This window comes from Sapajus apella, unplaced genomic scaffold, assembly GCF_009761245.1.
Source record: "Sapajus apella isolate SASKATOON/1434 unplaced genomic scaffold, GSC_monkey_1.0 scaffold87, whole genome shotgun sequence".
NCBI classification, from domain to species: Eukaryota; Metazoa; Chordata; class Mammalia; order Primates; family Cebidae; genus Sapajus; species Sapajus apella.
Window position 1 is genome coordinate 7941688 of NW_022437027.1, and position 5346 is coordinate 7947033.

The following is a 5346-nucleotide window of genomic DNA, read 5'->3' on the forward strand; positions in this document are numbered from 1 at the left end:
CCTCTATTTTTCCATGATAAATTTTTATTTGTGGGATTTTGAACAATAAGCATATGATCATAATTTAATTTTGTTTATGATAAAAAAAACTTTATAATTCTACACTTGGCCTTGTGTCAGCAGAATGAGTGCTTTGTGTGAATCTTTCATAAAACAGTCTAGTGATGTTTTTGTTTCTCTTTATATATTTTTCTCATCTACTGAAAGAAAAGAAAAAAGAACATGATTCCATATCCATTTCTAGAGAATGTATTTTTGTTGAAAACTCAAAAGGTCTAAATAGAGGAAGAACTGAACGCACCCAAACATTTCTCTTTCCTTCTGCATCATAAGTGTGCCAGGAGAAAATATCTCATGCATTTTACCATGAATGAAAAGTCTTGGTGATGCTACTTGAAAGCATTAATGTGCATGAAGAAATTTAAAACACTGGAATTCTGTCTTCAGCCACCGTCAGCAATACCCTGAGATGAAATTTTTATTGTGTTACTTTTTTATTATGGAACATTTGTGGTCCACCCAGGTTACTCATTAGTTGGTAGTGAATGTGCTTAACACTTATTTCACTACTTCTCAGTACAAGGTCCAGTTTTTTTTGATGCCTTATAAACTACACAAAAAAGTAGAACATGGTTTAATACCTTGGAAATCTTTAATATGATTTCAAACACAAAACTTCATATAATTAAAAGGGTTCATGTCTATAGAATATAACATCATATTAGAACATTTTTTATACATTTATTAAACATTAGCATGTGTTCTGTTAGTATATCAAAAATATAAAATAGGGCTAAGGCAACAGAATTGGAATATATATGGTGAGAAAAAATAATTAGGTAATTTTTTATTATGCGAGATTCTGAATACTCAGTAATTTTCAGGTAAGTCACTGTGCTGCTTTATCATATTTTGGTATAAGCAACAACAATATGGCAAATAGATTGGATTTTCAAAGTAATACTTCTTTTTTTATTGAAATCATCAAGGATACAAATACTTGGATGTTCATATGTAATGATAAAAGAATAATATTTCAAGAGAGTTTGAATAAACCAAAAAGGCAAATGGGGCAGGGAGTATCTATAACTTATCTAGATATTGAGTCTGATAATTTCATATGGACTTCGCACAAACATATATTTTTTCAAGTGTGTTTATTGGTAAAAGTTGTTTTTGTTCCTGCATTTCCTACAAAAGCTGCTGTCCATTTATTTCTAGTCTTTTCTTCTTTTTCTTCTTTTTTTTTTTTTTTTTTTTTTTTGAGATGTAATTTCACTGTTGTTACCCAGGCTGGAGTGCAATGGCATGATCTTGGCTCACTGCAACCTCCATGGCCTGGGTTCAAGCGATTCTCCTGCCTTAGCCTCCCGAGTAGCTGGGATTACAGGCACTCACCACCACACATGGCTAATTTTTTGTATTTGTAGTAGAGGTAGGTTTCACCATGTTGGCCAGGCTGATTTTGAACTCCTGACTTCACGTGATCCACCTGCCTCGGCCTCCCAAAGTGCTGGAATTACAGGCATGAGTCACTGCACCTGGCCTCTCTTTTCCTTTTTTAACTTTTAAGTTTGGAGGTACATGTGCAGTCTTTGTTACATAGATAAACTTGTGTCATGGGGGTTTGTTGTATAAATTATTTCATCAGCCAGGTAAGCCTAGTACCCATTAGTTATTTTTCCTAATCCTCTCCCTCCTCCCACCCTCCATCCTCTGAAAGGCCCTAGTGTTTGTTGTCCCCCTCTATGTGTCCATGTGTTCTCATCATTTAGTTGCCAGTTATAAATGAGAACATGTGATAGTTCGTTTTCTGTTCCAGTATTTAAGGATAGTATGTCATTTTTTTAATGGAGAAGAAAATATTATTTGAAGTAAACAACACAAATTTCAGGTTATATTTGCATATACTACATAAGTAGCATAATTGTACATAACACTTGCTTATTTCAAAATTTTGTTTCTAATATTTTATTCTATATTGGTTTGTGATCTATATTACTGCCTTTTAAAATTCAGATTTTTTGGGCCAGTTTGTAAGTCAATGTTTCTTAATTTCAATGTACTTATACAAATTGAAGTATCTACCAAATTATCTTTTTAGGTAGGACTGTGTTTTGTTTACAATATGTTACTTATGACCAAAAAAAAAATCTAGTTAACAGGAGTTATACTTTCACAAATTGGAAGCAATGTATGTATCTCTTTCCAAGAACACTACTTTTAAAGCTACTCTTATGTCTAACATAAGTATAAAGTATTTTTATTACTGAACTGAGTTGCATGATTTCTTTAACAGTTAGATGGAGAGTATGTTTGCCTGGTTTGAGTTATGATCTTCTCTTTACAACTTTTCTGAAAGGTAATCTATTTAAAGTTCTACGGCTTCCAGAAAACTGCATAGTTGGAAGTTGGTAAAGAACACATTTAAATATTACTAATTAACCATTGATACTTTCCTAAAAGAAATATAACTACAAATCCTTATTTTATATTTTAAAAACTTTTTTAAAAAGTTGTTTCCATGACTTGCCTTTTAATTTTATTTAAAACATTAATATCGAATTAATATGTGTGTGTGCATATATAGACATACACACACACACATGTGTGAATCTGTATATGTGTGTATATGTGTTTTATTCAACAGAGTTTTAGACCATACTTCAGAATAGCTGAGGGCCAGTCTAGGTTATTAAGAATCTCTAGTGGAAAGAATTCTGTCACTTTTGTATAGTTGAAATTAAATTTGATGGCTCAGCATTTTATAATGCTTAATCTACCCCCTGGGAATCAGGAAATTTGATGAAGCCACATGAGCTCTTTTGGGCTTGTTAGGTACTCTTAATGAGTTGCCACTTTAGTTCACCATATCCTATTTTTAGCCACTTGAGGAATTTTGTTGAATATTATGTATAGAATTTATTTCTCTAATGCTTTCTTTATCTTCATATAATTTGAACATTTGGGGCATATTTATATTCTACTGGGCTATTTATATATTTGAACATCAAGGGAACATCCAGTCACTAATATGTAACTTGGTGTGTAGCATATATGCTTTGACTATATAGAAAAAGGCATTATCTGAAAAGAATTTACAATGCCTACAGAGTAGTACTGAGAAGAACATTATGAACATTTTGTATTGGCAGACCACCAACTGACGTAATTTCCCATTTATTCAACAAATATTATTGTGTGTCTTCAATGTAGCAGCTATTGAGGATATCAAGATGAACAAAACGTGATTCCTGACACTTTACCATCACCATGGAACTCAACTAAATGGCTGAAACAAATATACAAATACATAAAAACTGTGGAAAACCTTTGTTGTGAAAAGAGCAGGCAACATGTGGACGAGTGGTAGAAAATGGTAGAGTGAAGTTCTTCGATTTCAACATCTTTCCAGCTGAGAGAAGGAGGTAAGAGGTAAGCACTTTTAGAGGTAAAGACAAAGAGATTAGAATGGCAGGAAAGAAGAGAATAAGTCCAAAGTGCTGAGAAATACTACAGGCTTAGTTCGAACTGCTGTCTTGTCTCATGGAGATTACTTTCAGAGCTACCGCAATATTCTCCCTCCATTTATTCTTATCTGTCTTCAACGTATTTTCTCTGCTGCAGCTTGAGTTAACCTTTTAAAACAAACACAACACACACATTTATGTGATTCCATGTTTATCATTGAAGACTTCCCATTGTTATTAGAATAAAACCCCAAATGGGTCGATAAGGCCATTTGTGATCTGGCTCTGCAATCTTATTACATGTCATGTCACTCCTTTCTCTCTCTAAGCTCCAGCCACTTGGACTTTCTTCCAGTCTCTGCAAGTCCTATTTATACATATAAATAAAAACTGTAGTTTCCCACATTTGCAAGATGGGTTTTCCCTCCCACCTCAGAACATTCTGTTCATGGTGCTCTTTTTTTCCACCCAGGCTGGAGTACAGTGGTTCAGTATAGCTCATTGCAGTATCAACTGCTGGTCTCAAGCAATCCTCCTGCCCTAGCCTCCCGAGTAGCTGGGATCACAGACCTGAGCCACCATCCCTGGCTACTCATGTTATTCTTAATACTTAGAATCCCCTTTCCTTTTCTCTTCTCCTGGATAATCCCTCTTCATTCTTCAGAAATTTTGGATTCCTTTTTTAGAAGAAATTTCTTCCTAATTATTGTGACTGTCAAAACTCATCTATTATAGGCTCTCAAAGTAACTTATACCTCTTCATAGCAATTATTGGTTATTTCATTCAACAAATATTTACCCTGTGCTCTCCATTTATCTGGGCAATTCATAGTTCCCTTTCTATTGGAAGAAAAGACATTATTAACAAATATATACACATGCATAAATATAAATGCATATATACATATATAAAATTATATATATACATACATATATACACACACACAAATATCACATGGTAATATATTCTATGAATGCAATTTAGGAGGGGAAATGAGATTGATTAGGAATATCTGTAAGGTGAAAAGGTAAGGAAGATGATTGGAATTTTACATGAGTAGTTAGGGAAAACCTAACTGAGAAGATGACATTGGAAATAAGACATGAAAGAAGCAAGGAAGTGAGCCACATGGATAACTTGGAAATAGCCTACCTGGCAGAAGGAATTAACAGATAGGAAGACCTTGTGACAAGAATGGGTCTGGAATTTTCAGGGTCCAGAAAGAGCCCATTGTGTTTGAAGTGCCGTGAATAAGAGAAGAGCAAAAAATGTAGTTAAAAAAAAAAAAGACACAATTGTGTAGTGTCATGTTAAAGACTTTGACTTAGTTTCAGAGTGAGAAAGGAAGTCTTTGGAGGGTTTGATTAGAAGAAGACATAATCTGAACCTGATTTATATTATGAAAGGACAGCCTTGGCTACTGCGTTAAGAATAGACTATAGAGGGTCAAGGGGAAAAGAGGGAGACCACTTTGGGGAAGCTAATTCTGTAATCCAAGTGAATGAAGATAGCGGAAATAGGGTGGTAGCAGTGGAATCTGCAGAAAACAAAAAGAGGTTGAGTTCAGCATATCATGTGAAATAAAGGCAACAGGATTTGTGGGCAGATCAGAATTTATGGATGTAAAGAAGAGAATAATTTAGAATGACTTTCAGGCTTTTGACAAGAATAACTGGAAAAACACAGTTGCTATCTACTGAGATGGGGAAGACTACATTTTGTTTATGAACATTCACAATTTAAGCTGCTTCTAACATACCCAAGTAAAGATATCAACTATACAGCTTAATATATGAACTTAGAGTTAAAGATACAGGTGGTATTTAAAAATAATGAGCCAGGAGGGGATTATTAAAGAAGTGATTGTAGATACAT